Source organism: Cervus canadensis, chromosome 27 (assembly GCF_019320065.1).
Source record: "Cervus canadensis isolate Bull #8, Minnesota chromosome 27, ASM1932006v1, whole genome shotgun sequence".
NCBI classification, from domain to species: Eukaryota; Metazoa; Chordata; class Mammalia; order Artiodactyla; family Cervidae; genus Cervus; species Cervus canadensis.
In genome coordinates, this window is record NC_057412.1 from 19,417,519 (window position 1) to 19,433,242 (window position 15,724).

A 15,724-nucleotide genomic window follows, 5' to 3' on the forward strand; every position below is an offset into this window, starting at 1 on the left:
GTTTGAAGGTAGAGGCATATTTTATTTGCCTTTGTTGCTCGGAGCCTAATGCCTTTGAGGAATTTTATATTTGTGCAACAATGACCAATTCCATTCAGATGGAATTTATTGTCATGAACGTACCTCCTCTGAACACTGTGAGAGGCAGGGTGTGAGAAAAGAGGTGAGTTTCCTGTTACTCTCTTGCTGTGAATTTGTGCTCCTGGCTTGACTCACCATTCTTTCTTATCATCTCCTCCCTGTAGTTATCGTTCTGAGCTTGGCTTTATTCCAGGCCCCATGACCATGACCCCCCCCCCCTTTCTTTTTCCATTCTAAATAGTCACCCTAAGCAATACGTTTTTCATTCCATGTAGGGTTTAATGGAAAAATGCAAAAATATGCTGGAAAGGAATCCATGCCATGTGAGGTATTGAAAACAATCATGAAAAGCAGTTGAAAGTCTCATTTACAATTAATTCTGACTATAGCGGAACTCTGACTGGATATCTTTCTCATGAGAACATGGCCTGCCACCCTTCCCAGGAACTGCCCAGTCCTTATCTCTCTCTGGAATTCCTTCTTGACTTTTCTCCCCAGGCTGTGCACTCACTCCTCCCTACCAGGATTAAGGGAGGTAGAACGATGTTCCTTCCAAGGGGTCCATGTCTTAATCCTCAGAACCTGTGAATATGTAATGTGGCAAAGGGGAATTAAAGTTTCAAATCATCTGACCTTCAAACAGAGAGTAGCCGGGATTATTTAGGTGAATCCGGTGTAACCATAAGTCTCTTTATTTTATTTTTTTTAAATAATTTTATTTATTATTTATTTTTTTTATAGGTACTGTGCTGGCTCTTTTTTGCTACAAGGGCTTTTCTCAAGTTGTGGCAAGCGGAGAGGCTACTCTCTAGTTGTGGTGGGCGGGCTTATATTGCAGTGGTTTCCCTTGTTGCAAAGCACAGACTCTAGGGTGCAAGGGCTTCATTAGTTGAGGCACATGGGCTCAGTAGTTGTGGCTCTCAAGCCCTAGAAGCACAGGCTTAATAGTTGTGGTGCATGGGTTTCGCTCCCCCACGGCATGTGGGATCTTCCTGGACCAAGGATTGAACCTGTGTCTCCTGCATTGGCAGGCAATTCTTTGCCACCGAGCCTCTAGGGAACCCTCCCTGCCCCTCCAAGTCTCATTAAAAGGGAAGAGGAGACAGCAATGTCAGTAAGACTCCACTGATCATTACTGTCTTTGAAGATGAAACGGGCCACAATCAAAGAATGCTGGAGACCCCTGGATGCTGGAAAGGGCAAGAGGATGCCTTCTTCCCTGGAAACTCTAGAAAGGGGGTCAGCCCTCCTGACATCCTGACCTGTGCTTGTTTTCCAACTTACAGAACTTTAAAATAATAAAATTGTGTTGTTGTCAACCATTGTTTGTAATAATTTTTGCAGCAACAAATACAGGGACCAAGATAGCAAAATTCAAATTCATTTTGATGTGAAACATCTTAATTCTTTTGACTCAAAATTTGCTCCAGCCCAAGCTCTGGAATTTTACTTTGCCAAATCAAAGAAAACGCTGACAAATTTTGCTTCACAAAATAGCTGTCTATCCCTAAGACGTTTGAAAAAGAGCCCTCTCATGCTCAAGGCCTCTTATCATATTTATGATGCTATTATTTCTACCACAAATACACTGTTTAATGTATGACTCCAGAAATAATATTATTCCTCTACCAGGAAGGCATTAAAATATGTTTGTATATATTTCACTGTTCATTTTAAATAGGGACGTAAAAGTAAAGTGATTTTTTGAAGGGAAGGGAGAAGAAAAACTTGAAAAATAGGACTTTTTAAATTTTGATTTGCCAAACTCTTCTAAGTTGACTCTTACCACTCAATGTTAAATAGCCACTTATTGAAAGAGCAGAATATTAATACTTAATGAACTTGAACAAAAAAATCATACAATTTAACCCTTTCAGTTATTCAAATAGAGCTTCCTACACTGGACATGAATGGTATTCTAAAGCAATCCTTCTCAAACTTTAATGAGTAAATGAATCACATGGAGATCTAGTTAAAAGGCAGACTCTAACTCAGTAGATTTGGGAGGGAGGGGGCTGAGATTCTGAGGTTCTAGTTTTCTTTTTTTTAGAAAAAAAGAAATTTTATTTTTAAAATAAATTAAAAAAATTTTTTTTTCTAAGTCTCCAGGAGAAGCCTTGTCTTTGGCCCCACTTTCAACATGCTGCAAGAAAAACAGCACCACAAATCTGATGCTGTTACCTAGATATAAAATTTACCAACTTCCATTAACAATGCCTTCTAATCCCACCTCCCCTAAGCTCCATCTCCTGCCCTTCTCTTCAGTCCTATCTTATTCCAGGTTCTCTTCCTTATTGTGTCATTTCCAGCCACACTGTTATCATGTCATTCCTTTCAATGTTCCATTTTCCCTTCCACCTCAGGCCTGTATTCATGATCTTCTCTCCCCATAAATACATCTCTCCCCAAACTCCTCACTTAGATTCTTAACTGTTTTTCCAATCTCAGCTCAAAAGTCACCTTATTGTCAAAGCCTTCTTTGACCTTTTAGACTAAGTCACATGTCCTTGCCACACACTGTCATAAGCTTCTTTATATGCACTTATCACAGTTCATAATTATATATGTGGGTGATTGTTGATCACATTTTTTCTCCCTAGATGACTATATGTTCCATGAGGGCAGGTCTATGTGTTCCCCACCCTCCTCCATTAATTGAACCCACACTGCCTAACACAGTAGAAAAAAATATTAATGAAAGAATAAGTACGAAATTTCCTTTTTTTAATGCACTAACTTAGCTAACATTAGAATCAGGGAGGTATTTTCTAACAGAAAAATGGTTGATTTAGAAATGAAATTTTGGAACAATATTTTTTGAGTCACTGATGACAGATAATATGTTAAGCTAATCACTTCTTACCTATGTGTTAGTTGTTCAGTCAGGTCTGACTCTTGTGACCCCACGGACTGTAGCCCGCCAGGCTCCTCTGTCCATGGCATTCTCCTGGCAAGAATACTTGAGTGGGGTGCCATTTCCTTCTCCAGGGAATGGAGATCCCTTCCTGACCTTGGGATCAAACCCGGGTCTCCTGCATTGCAGGAGGACTCTTTACTGTCTGAGCCACAAGGAAAGCCCGTGTTTACCTATATAATCTATTCATTTATCCATCACCAGGGACTATGCATGGTCTGGGAATATGTATCCAGCTGGGCCCCTCTCCTTGGGCAGCTGAACTTAGCACATGTTCCTTGTTGACTGTGCGATGCTTCAGTGCCCTTAGGGAGGCTTGTGCACAGTTTTCAGTTTTGTCTGAACCTATGATGACAATGGAGACTATGCAGTCAGGGTGTGGTTAGCATGTGACTTGTCTTTTCCCGGATGGAGACCTGTATGGCCTGCCTGCTCTGGGTTTTAAACAACACCCTGACTAAATATTATTCTACTGCAGTGAAGCAAGACATCGCCTTTTGCCATCTCCTCCTCTCCACTAAATGTTGTTTGCAAATTCAACAATGATCAGAATCTGTGTTATGTAAATACTCAAAGAAAAATAACACTACACCCTTCATAACACTAGAGCAATAGCAGTTCCATTGTAGCTGGACTTGAATACAAAGCAGACATTTTGATGTTTTCTCTAAACTCCCAAATAGAATGTTACCTCTATATTTTTTTAATTTTAAAAGAAATAAAAATAGTGACATAAAAACTGATGATTCCCATCTTAGTTTTAAAGAAATTTTTTGTTTATGTAGAGCTAAGAGGCAGTCTATGAGACATCAGGGCTTCAAACAAAGCAATAGTTTCTAGCCAGAAGAAAAAATAAAGGATACTAATTTTGAAGATTCATTCAGAAAACAAATATTTATTGAGTTCTGATTTTACTCCAGGCATCTTCTTATGACAAATGTCCTCATACTCATGCAAATAATGTTTTCATAAGCAGAAATACTGGAGTGGGTTGCTGTTTCCTTCTCCAGGGGATCTTCCCCACCCAGGGGTCAAACCCAGCTCTCCTGCATTGCAGGTGGATTCCTTACCAACTGAGCCATGAGGGAAGCCTGAGATAATGCTAGATAGTAATAAATATTATGAAGACAATGCAGAAAGTATCAGGATAGAGTTAAGTGGAAGACTGACCCAAAAAGGGAATGTTTGAGTTGAGACTTGAATCCTGGGAAGAAGAATGCCTTACAAAGTGCTGAAGGAAGGGCAGAGAGACAAGGGTGCAGGCGACTTAAAATAGAAAACATGATGGCATCTCAGAGGAACAGAAAGAGTTAGATGGCCCAAAGTCAAAGAGGAAGATTGTGCCCAGATTATGCAAGTCCAATTTCTAATTGCAACTGGAAATCATAGGAAAATATTGAGTAGGAGTGATGTAAAGTTTAAAAAATTACTCTGCATAATATTCCATTGTATATATGTACCATGTCTTCCTCATCCATTCCTCTGTTAATGGATGCTTCCGTGGGTGGCTCAGCTGGTAAAGAATCTGCCTGCAATGCGGGAGACCTGGGTTCGATCCCTGGGTTGGGAAAATCCCATGGAGGAGGGCATGGCAACCCACTTCAGTATCCTTGCCTGGAGAATCCCCAAGGACAGAGGAGTCTGGTGGGGGCCAGCCTATGGTGTCGCAAAGAGTCAGACACAGCTGAGCGACAAAGCACAGCTGTTGATGGACATTTAGGTGCTTCCAAGTTCTGGTTATTGTAAACAGTGCTTTAATGAACATTGGGGTACATGTGTCTTTCTGAATTATGGTTTTCTCTGGGCATATGTCCAGGAGTGGAATTGCTGTGTCATACCTAGTTCTAATGCTTAGTTTTTAAGGACCCTCTATACTATTCTCCGTAGTGACTCTTCCAGTTTACATTCTCACCAATAGTGTAGAAGGGTTCCTTTTTCTCCACACACTCTTCAGCATTTATTGTTTATAAACTTTTTGATGAAGGCCATTCTGACCAGTGTGAGGTGATACCTCATTGTAGTTTTTATTTGCAGTTCTCTAATAATTAGTGATGTTGCAATCTTTTCATGTGACTCTTTGCTATTCATATGTCTCCTTTGGAGAAATGTCTATTTAGATCTTCTGCCCATTTTTTGAGGTTTTTTTTTTTTTGGTATTGAGCTGAATGAGCTGTTTGTATATTTTGGAGATTAATTTCTTGCCAGGGACTGGGAGGTGGGGAGGAAAAATGGGAAGTTAATGTTTAATGGGGACAGAGTTTCAGTTTGGGAAAGTGAAAAACTTGGGAGATGGATGATGGAGAGTTGCACAACAATGTGAATGTACTTTGGGCTAACTGTACAGTTAAATATGGCTAAAATAGTATGTTTTATATCATGTGACTTTTAACACAATAAAAAAGTTAAAAAAGTTACTTTGGTGCTAATAGAAAATAAAGTATAATTTTACCAGAGAGGAAGGAGAGAGATCAATTCAGTTGTGGCATTAGACCAAGGAAGAGCTGGTAGAAGCTTGAATCAGAGCAATAACCATAAAACTGGAGTGAAGTTCTTGGACTCAAGATGCAACTCTGTGCACAACCACTGCAAATAAATTCTAGTTCAGCAGGTGTCATGCATAGAAAATTCTCTATAAGGCAAATGCCATTCTCCACAGGCCATTTTATGAAAGCATGCTATAGTTGTGACTAAAGTAGTAGGCTATTTCACTTATAGTTTAAGTTAACAAACAGTACTAAGATCATGGCATCTGGTCCCATCACTTCGTGGCAAATAGATGGGGAAACAGTGGAAACAGTGGCTGACTTTATTTTTGGGGGCTCCAAAATCACTGCAGATGGTGATTTTAGCCATTAAATTAAAAGACACTTGCTCTTTGGAGGAAAAGTTATGACCAACCTAGACAGCGTGTTAAAAAGCAGAGACATTACTTTGCCAACAAAGGTCCATCTAGTCAAGGCTATGGTTTTTCCAGTGGTCATGTATGGATGTGAGAGTTGGACCGTAAAGAAAGCTGAGCACCAAAGAATTGATGCTTTTGAACTATGGTGTTGGAGAAGACTCTTGAAAGTCCCTTGGACTGCAAGGAGATCCAACCAGTCCATCTCAGAGGAAATCAGTCCTGAATATTCTTTGGAAGAACTGATGTTGAAGCTGAAACTTCAATGTTTTGGCCACCTGATGCAAAGAACTGACTCACTAGAAAAGACCCTGATGATGGGAAGGATTGAGGGCCGGAGGAGAAGGGGACAACAGAGGATGAGATGGTTGGATGGCATCACCGACTCAATGGACATGAGTTTGAGTAAACTCCAGGAGTTGGTGATAGACAGGGAGACCTGGCGTGCTGTGGTTCATGGGGTCACAAGGAGTCGGACATGACTGAGTGACTGAACTGAACTGAATTGAACTTTGAGTTCAGCCAATATTTTGGAGTCAGTCAACCATCATTCCAATATTTGCCTGTAGCTATTAATAGGTCAGTCAAGACATTGTAAAGGGAGAAGCGTGATTCTAGCCAAACTTTTTGAAAACATATATCCTATTCTTAATGAAATACAATGACAATAATGCCTTATCAAATCACTCATTGAACGAGTTTGAGCAAACTCCAGGAGATAGTGAAAGACAGGGAAGTCTGGTGTGCTGCAGTCCATGGGGTCACAAGGAGTCTGGCAAGACTTAGTGACTGGACAAGAGCAGCAACCATGTAAATAATACTTAGAAAACAGAATAGCTTTTTAGTTATTATTTCACCCTTTGTCCAAACTGTTTTCCAAAATACTTGTAGACAACTGCACCTTCTTTCTTACATTGCATAAACCAGTGCTTCAGTGTACAACAATCACCTGTATAACATGGTTAACCCTTCAATGCTAGCTTTAATTTGAGCCTGTTTCACTTTCATGACAAAAGACATTGTTGCTTCGTCACTCAGTCATGTCTCTTTGCAACCCCATGGACTGCAGCATGCCAGGCTTCCCTGTTCTTCATTATCTCCTAGAGTATGCCCAAACTCATGTTCATTCAGTTCAGTTCAGTTCAGTCACTCAGTCGTGTCTGACTCTTTGCAACCCCGTGAATCACAGCATGCCAGGCCTCCCTGTCCATCACCAACTCCCAGAGTTTACTCATGTCCATTGAGTTGGTGATGCCATCCAGCCATCTCCTCCTCTCTCATCCCCTTCTCCTCCTGCCCCCAATCCTTCCCAGCATCAGGGTCCTTTCCAATGAGTCAACTCTTTGCATGAGGTGGCCAAAGTATTGTAGTTTCAGCTTCAGCATCAGTCCTTCCAATGAACACCCAGGACTCATCTCCTTTAGAATGGACTGGTTGGATCTCCTTGCAGTCCAAGGGACTCTCAAGAGTCTTCTCCAACACCACAGTTCAAAAGCATCAAATTTTTGGCTCTCAGCTTTCTTCACAGTCCAACTCTTACATCCATACCTGACCACTGGAAAAACCATAGCCTTGACTAGACGGACCTTTGTTGGCAAAGTAATGTCTCTGCTTTTTAATATGCTATCTAGGTTGGTCATAACTTTCCTTCCAAGGAGTAAGAGTCTTTTAAGTTCGTAACTGCAATCATCATCTGCAGTGATTTTGGAGCCCCTCAAAATAAAGTCTGACACTGTTTCCACTGTTTCCCCATCTATTTGCCATGAAATGATGGGACCAGATGCCATGATCTTAGTTTTCTGAATGTTGACCTTTAAGCCAACTTCATGTTCATTAGAGTTGTTAATCATCAGAGTATAATACATGAATGGGGGGTGGTGCTAATGGTAAAGAACCTGCCTGCCAAGGCAGGAGATGCAGGAGACCTGGTTTCAATCCCTGGGTGGGAAGATTCCCTGGAGGAAGGCAAGGCAACCCACTCCCGTATTCTTGCCTGGAGAATCCCCATGGACAGAGGAGCCTGGTGCGCTATGGTTCAGAGGGTCGCAAAGAGATGGACGTGACTGAAGTGACTTAGCACACATGCATAACACATCAATACTTCGTTGATTTATTAAATTAATACATTACCATTGTATTAGATGGGGCTGAGTTTATAAGACTATTAAAGAAAATTGCAAGTAACTTTAGTAGAAGTAAATGATGTTTAAAGAGCAATAATTTCCAAATGATGTTTTCCAGTAAGTGTAATTCTCATGAAATAACTATTTTATATATGTAAGAAATTATATTTATATTCAGAGTCATAACCATACGGTATCAAATAGTATGATTTATTCATTTTCAAAAGTATGTCAAACTTTCTGTTCTTCATTTTTAAATAAGAAACTTTGCATTCCTGAAGATATATACTCTTTATCCATTGTTATTTTTGGTTTCTGAAACTGTAACACACAGAAAGTTTAACTCACAGACACAGAATGTTTTTATTAACTGTATTTAATGAAAAATATTTCTGGTTTAATCTTTCCACCTTTGAACCAGGAGTGAAAACTGAAACTAATATTTGCGAAAAAAAATGAGTTACTTCTCCCCAGTTATTTTCTGAGCTTTACTACCCATAAAAGCAAAGAGTTTCCAGTGAAGGCTAGAGGGTGGGTGGAATAGTAAGATCAGTTCTCTTCTGTTGTTCTTATAATTAAAAATATTCCTAAGCATATATATACTTCCTAGAGGAGTGTATAATTACCTTCTGGAGGCATCTCATTCTCTTTTCTCTATTAAAACTCAACATATGCAGTAATAATTTTAATTAAAAATAATAGTATATAAAATATTCCATGAACAGTAAGAGTCACAGTACTTATGAATGAAACAGGGCTAATATACATCATTTAAAGTCTAAAGAGAACTTATGCCTCTAGACTATTAGCCTGGTCTCCTGATTCTGAACACTTTTCAACTGACTTTTTGTTGCCTTGTGATTTCCAGCAATTTGAAACCTAGAAATGGTAGGTTTCATGGTAATCACAGTAACAAATGAAAATATAACTCTGGGAAAGAGCTCCCAAGTTCCTTAGAGAATTAAAGGTGGAGTTTGTGCTGAACTCAGTAACTAAGAGAGAGAGAGGACTATAGCCAAGTGCTTTGGGAAAAAATGTTCACTTTTAAAGAACATCAGTTATTGATATTATGCAAGGGAATCCTAAACATTGCTTTTCTGGCAAATTATATTTTTATATAATTGCAAAAAGTGTAAAACTATAAGACTCATATGAATAGCTCCTGTATGTTCTTGACCTCGATTGAACAACTGCTTACCATCAGCACCACTGACTTTATCATTCTGTATATCTACCTATCTCTCTATCTATCAATCTTTTCTGAACTTTTTGAGGATAAATTGAAGATACCTTGCTGCTTGTCGCATCATCTGGGTGCCTCTTTAGGTCAAGGTTTCTCATGAGTGAGACTCTAGTTAAGCTGATGACTAGGATGCAGCCTCATGGGAAGCCTCAACCCCTGCTCCATTCAACACAGGGGTTACAGAGATGAGTAAGAGGAGAGGTACAGTCCTCTACTTTTTATTTTTTGACACTTCTCACACATGAGAATTCTGGAGGAGGGCATGGCAACCCACTCCAATATTCTTGCTGGAGAATCCCATGAACAGAGGAGCCTGGTGGGCTATAGTCCATAGGGTCACAAAGAGTCAGACACGACTGAAGTGACTGAGCACCCATACACATCTGAGAAATAAAGCTATCTAAAAAATTATAGTTTTGCTTTCTCATTTATAGTAAACAAATTAACCCTTTCAGAAAGAAAATATAATTTTTCTATTTACAAATAGCTTCAAAATTTATAAAAAAACAACTAATTGCCAACTATAGATGGTATGGTCTGGTAGGTACTAGGATACGAATTAAAGTCTGGAGACACAAACTTTCAATCCTGTATGATTCTGTTACCCCTTTTTCTCTCTTCTTAATTGGAGTGAAGAACAAATATGTTTTGAAGGATTACTTGGTTTCTGAAAGGATTTCATTCAATGTGTTCAAGACAGCCTGATACCTGTGGTTAAATCTAACTACAGATGAATACAGAAGGAAAAATGCTTCCTACACTTGAGAAAATGTATCTATGTGTGTTAGAAGCTCCCTTAGTTGCCTGAGTTGTTGTCTTTGAACAGGAACAAAATGGATCATGAGTGAAACATGACTCAGCTTAATTTACTAAAACCAGAAAGGGACTCAAATTTGACTTCTTTAGCTGATATCTCCAGGGGAAGCTGTAACATGAATGATAGAGAATCACTCCTTTGTGAATGTTTCAATGTTTTTGAGATAAAAGAATGGGCTAGATGGCAGGGGGAGGCATCAATGGATATGCTAAAGGGAAAAATATTTTTATTCAGTATAAATAAAACATATTTTCATTTTGTTATGCCTTTGATTTAACTTAATCTAGAAAAAAACAAAGTAGCACTAGATCACCTAAAAATATCTACAATTAGTAAACAAAGTCTGAATTTAACTTAATTTGTCACAGAATGATCAATGTTACTAAGCGCTATAAATGCAGTAATACTAAAACTCAATATTGACTTAAGCAGTTAGCATATCAATTAGCTGTGTTTCAAAAGCAGACTTCCAAATTGGCAATTTGGAACAAAGAAATTATTGCTTTATTGTAAACATTTTAGTTTCCAGACTGGCCTACAAAACCTGTTTAATATAAGGTTATGTCAAGATACTATATTTGTAGTAAATATACTGATGAAAACACTTTTATACTTTCTGTGATTATTATGATATAAAGCATGAATGGGAAAATATTTTTTTTCTTTTTTTTATTTGATATTCTAGTATTTGAGGACTACATTTAAGTGAGCAAAAATGGATGAAGTCTTTTTATAAATTCTGAAGGACGCTTACTTTCAAAGACTTAGAATTTAAAGAAGCCAGTCTTTTTTCTCCTTCCCTCTCCCTCTCTCTCTTTTCCTCTCTTCCTTTCTTCTAACCTTTTTTTTTTTTCCCTTTTTGAGAAAACCTATTGCTCAGTCATCGTGTCCGACTCTTTGTGACCCTGTGGACTGTAGCCCGTCAGGGTACTCTGTCCATTTAGGCTATTTCCCAGGCAAGAATACTGGAGTGGGTTGCCATTTCATTCTCCAGGGGATGTTCCTGATCCAGGAATTGAACCCGTATCTCTTGTGGCTCCTGCATTGGCAGGTGGATTTTTTACTGCTGCATCACCTGGGAAACTATGACTTGTGAGCTGAGTATTCTAACTGATACTAATACTCTTGGTAGGAATGTGTCTTTTTGATTATATTTGTTATATTTCTCCTTATTAACTCATTCTGTGGTAACTGGGTTGTAGTGTTCAAATGGTCTCTGCTTCCTTCAGAGTCCTATTTCCATCTTAGATGGGAAAGAATTTTCTCTTGAGTTTTAGTCCATTTGATTTATCTTTTACTATTTTACTTAGATTTCATCTCAGTGTTCCCTCCAAACAGGTCATCATTATTTCTTTTTTTAAAATTATTTTATTTTTAAAATTTAAATTACATAAAATGCTTACGAAGGCATTCAACTCTCATAAACTACTTTATGAAGTTTCTTAAATTCAGAGGAATTGAAGATGTCTAATACAGCAATGTGTGGAATTTTAGATTTAATGTCAAAGAGATTCAGTAAGCATTAGAAAGTAAACATAATTCTTATAAATATTTACTCACTTATTTTTGGATAAACCAATCCATTAATTACACAGAGCTACCTGCGTCATTTTTCTGTCTGAAAGTACCTCCTGTTTGGCAGGCACTTCTTGTTCCCTCCATCTTCAACACTTCACCTACTGCTGTGGGTTCAGTTGTGTACCCCCAGATCTATATCCATTTGGCCCCAGAATGAGGCCTTATTTTGGAAACAGAGTCTATGCAGATGTACTTAAGATAAAGTCATACTGGATTAGGGAGAGCCCTAAATCCAATGGTCAGTGTCCTTAGAAAAAGAATGAAATCTGGACACAGACACAGAGGAAAAGTCATGAGCTGCTGGAGGCAGAGATGGAGGTGGTGCAGCTCCAAGCCAGGTGTGCCGAGGATTTCTGGAAATTTAACAATAACAGTTTGATAAACTAATAGATATATTTTTTTAATCATGCTCATTATGTTTAACAGGAAGTTGGCTGAAGTAATCACATAAAATCATGCCTAACTGAATTTGAGAAAACATATCTAAACATATTACCTTTGTAGAATAAGGCATACATCAAATAATCTAAGAAATGGATGTTTAATACCAGTAGTTTTTAAAAGTCCAAGTGTTATTTTGAACTTTTGTCCTTTACTGGTAAATTTTGCTGCAGACTCCTGATGTGAAATTTTATAATGTAGATTATATAAATTTATTTTGTAATATAAGCTTATATAATATTATTGTGTTTATTGTATATTAACTAAATACTGACTGAACACTGGATGAAATAATACAGTATTTCACACATCAGTATCCTTGATTAATACAGTAACAAAACTCATTTTTTTTGTGAAAAGCAACAGAATTTGCTTTGACATTTTCAAGGGACTCAAATTTCCGGTAAGAAAATCATAACTAGCTAGTGTTAAGACACTTAAAAGTGGAATGCATGTATGCAAAGTATGTGTCACTGTGAACTAGCAAGTTCATTCTAGTTGTTTGGCAGAAGAACATCTGTCAATGCTATGTCATCAACAACTTGATTACATCAAGGTGGGCTGAAATTCAGGGGGTACATTGTTTTGCTGGTACACCTCACCTAAGTTATGAGATACGTGGTAATGTCTTGGTCACCTCAGCCTTTTCGCTGGACTGCCATGTCTTCTGGTACTCTTTTTCAATGCTTTGGCCTTTATCCACTTTAATTGGTCATTTTTCGTACTATGTGTGTGTGCTCAGTAGTTCAGTCTTGTCCGACCCTTTGCGACCTCATGAACTGTAGTCTGCCAGGCTCCCCTGTCCATGGAATTTTTCAGGCAAGAATATTGGAGCGGGTTGCCATTCCCTCCTCCAGTGGATTGTCCCAGCCCAGGGATAGAACCCATACCTCTTGCATCTCCTGCATTGGCAGGCGGATTCTTTACCACTGCGCCACCTAGAAAGCCCCTATGGTGTACCAGTTATTAAATATTTTTACACCATTCCTGAATCAAAGTGCCAATAGCATTCGTAGGTTTGGTATATTCTACACTGGTTTGTTTTCAATGAAAAGTTCACATTATTAATAAATACAATTCCTACTTCAGACATATTTGACTTAGCTGGTCTCTTGTACTTTGACAGCTCTTCCACATTACTGATGTAAAAATTATTTTGTCCATCTCTGAAAGGTGTGGGTAGATGGAGGTCAAGCAGCTCTCCCTAAACCTCCCCTGACAATGCTAACCTGTTCTCTATAAAGCAGATTAATGGCAGGCATCCCAAAACATTCCAACACTCATCGCACAAACAGGTAGAGTAACTCTGTCAGGATTGCAGTTGGGCAATTCTGCTCTTTACATAAACAGTTACTGATTCCCTCTTTGGAAAGAGCTCTGTTATGGCTGCTTTGGGAATGAAATCACCAGCTACTCAGCTCACAGCAGGAGCTGCTGCTGCTCCTCCAAGTCTGACATTGCCAGTGACAGCAAAAACTCCAGTCCTCCCACTGCCCCTCAAATACTCCATTCTGTCCTACTTCACTCTCTCTCCTTTATCTTCCTCCATCTTACCATCCCCTACCCAGACTGTTAAGATAACAGGAGTTCAGTGAATGGAAGAAAAAACAAGGGGAAAGTGAGGAAGATGTGATTAGCAGATCTATGAAAGCATGTATCTCTGGCTTCACTTTTTATTGAAATAAAATTCTTCAGCACACATCCACCCACTCTCCTCATCTGATTCCACTTCCTGCGTTCAGCCCCTTAAATTCTCATATCTTGTGCTTATTACGACATAAAGGAGAAACATTTTCCCAATTTGAAAATTTCATGATTCCAAGTAAGTATAAGTTTTCCCCCCAACTAATGGAATGAATAAATCCCTGTGCTCTCTGGTCAGGTCATGACAGGACTCTATAGATTAACATTATAATTACTTTGGGGAGGCTGATAGTTCAATCTGTTTGCATTATCTAAACACACCAGAACTACTTGAAACACAGGAAGTTCAAAACACAGCCAGTGGAGTGGGTGGGTAGAAAAAATGAGCCTTCACAGTTAAACAAAATGAATGAACCACATGGACATGGATGTGTTGACTAGAGCATGATCATTGCATTGGAGTGCCTTCTGGCCCCATCTGAGTTTTCAGTGCTGCCAGTAGAGTATCAATGGAGTAACAATCATATCCTGAAAATGTCTTGGCTGATATCCATTTTGAAATAGAGAGGTCAGAGAGGAGACTGCCAGGCTTGGGAGGGAACAAGAATTCTTCCCAAAAGTGATCAAAATATATTTCAGGAAGAAAAAGTGAGTATTAGAAAACAGACATGATGCTCCAGGAGATGACGTAGGCCACTGGGGGCAGCTGGGCACTAAAAACTATGAAATGTGTTGTGCCAGAATATCTGAGTCGAGAGGCCTAGCGGTCCAGCATTCCATAGGCCTGAGATTCCAGAACAGTAGCAGCTAATCCCCGTTCAATCCCCTTGAAATTTCATCTCTGTATAATCCACAACCTACTCTCAAATGCTTTCCATCAACATTTGACGTAGGAAGCTATAAATTATCCATGAAGATGCAGGTTTGTATGTGTGTACAGTGTTTGCTGATTTCTTCAGGATGTCTTGATCCCATAAACCGGAGTTAATTTAGTAAGTGGGTATTAATAATGTGAAGCAATGCATGGTGTGCTGCGGTCCAATGGTGAAGCCTGAAAGGTCACTTCAGGAATAGCATTATTAATTTTCAGAATACTCATGAGGGAAATAAATGATCGGCTAATTATATCTTATTGGGGTAATAATTCACAACTAAGTTGACATGCTTTTAAAAATCACGTTATCTGAATCAGAGTTATTGATATGTGTGCATATACATCTGTGTGCAGTATTTCAAGGTCTCAGAAGGAAAAATGTGTTATCCTAGCTCTAGTTTATTGGCATAAAAATAAAGTCATCAATTTCTAAGTATTTAAGATAAATTTCTGTTTCAAATCTATAGGATTTTACTTTCATTTAATAATGAACTTCAGCATTTAAGGTTTTATTTCAACAATAATATTTGAAATGAGATGAGAAAAAGGGAGCTTTACTTTTAACTAGACTATACATGAATCATAATCACTGGCAATGTAGAGACATATTAATTCAATAATAATTATTTCTAGATTCATCTAAGTTACATAATTATCATTTTTTTGAAATTAAAGCACAAGTGAAGAAGTCATTGTCAGTGACTCATCTTTGAACACATTCTAACAGCAAATGCAAATTAAATGAGAACTTGTAAATCTAAAAAGGCACTGAATCACCAACCATTGTAAAAATTTCAAAATCATATGTGCTTTACCAAATAATCTCATCCAGGGAGTGAAACCCAAGACAAACAAAAAGGACAAAAAGAAGACTTTTTCAATAAATAATTTTGAGCAATCATTTTTCAGTTAAACAATACTGATTACTTGCTCAGATTTATTTTGAAGTCTTCTTTTTACTTCAAAAACTAAATTTCAGTGGGCTTAGGGGACAAAGAGAAGCTGAATTATAGTCCTCCCACTCCTGGCAGATATTTTTAAAATTACTCAGCTATGAAGAGTATTTAGAAAAAGCCTTTCTACTTGTTTTTTCATTCTGTTGGTTGCCGT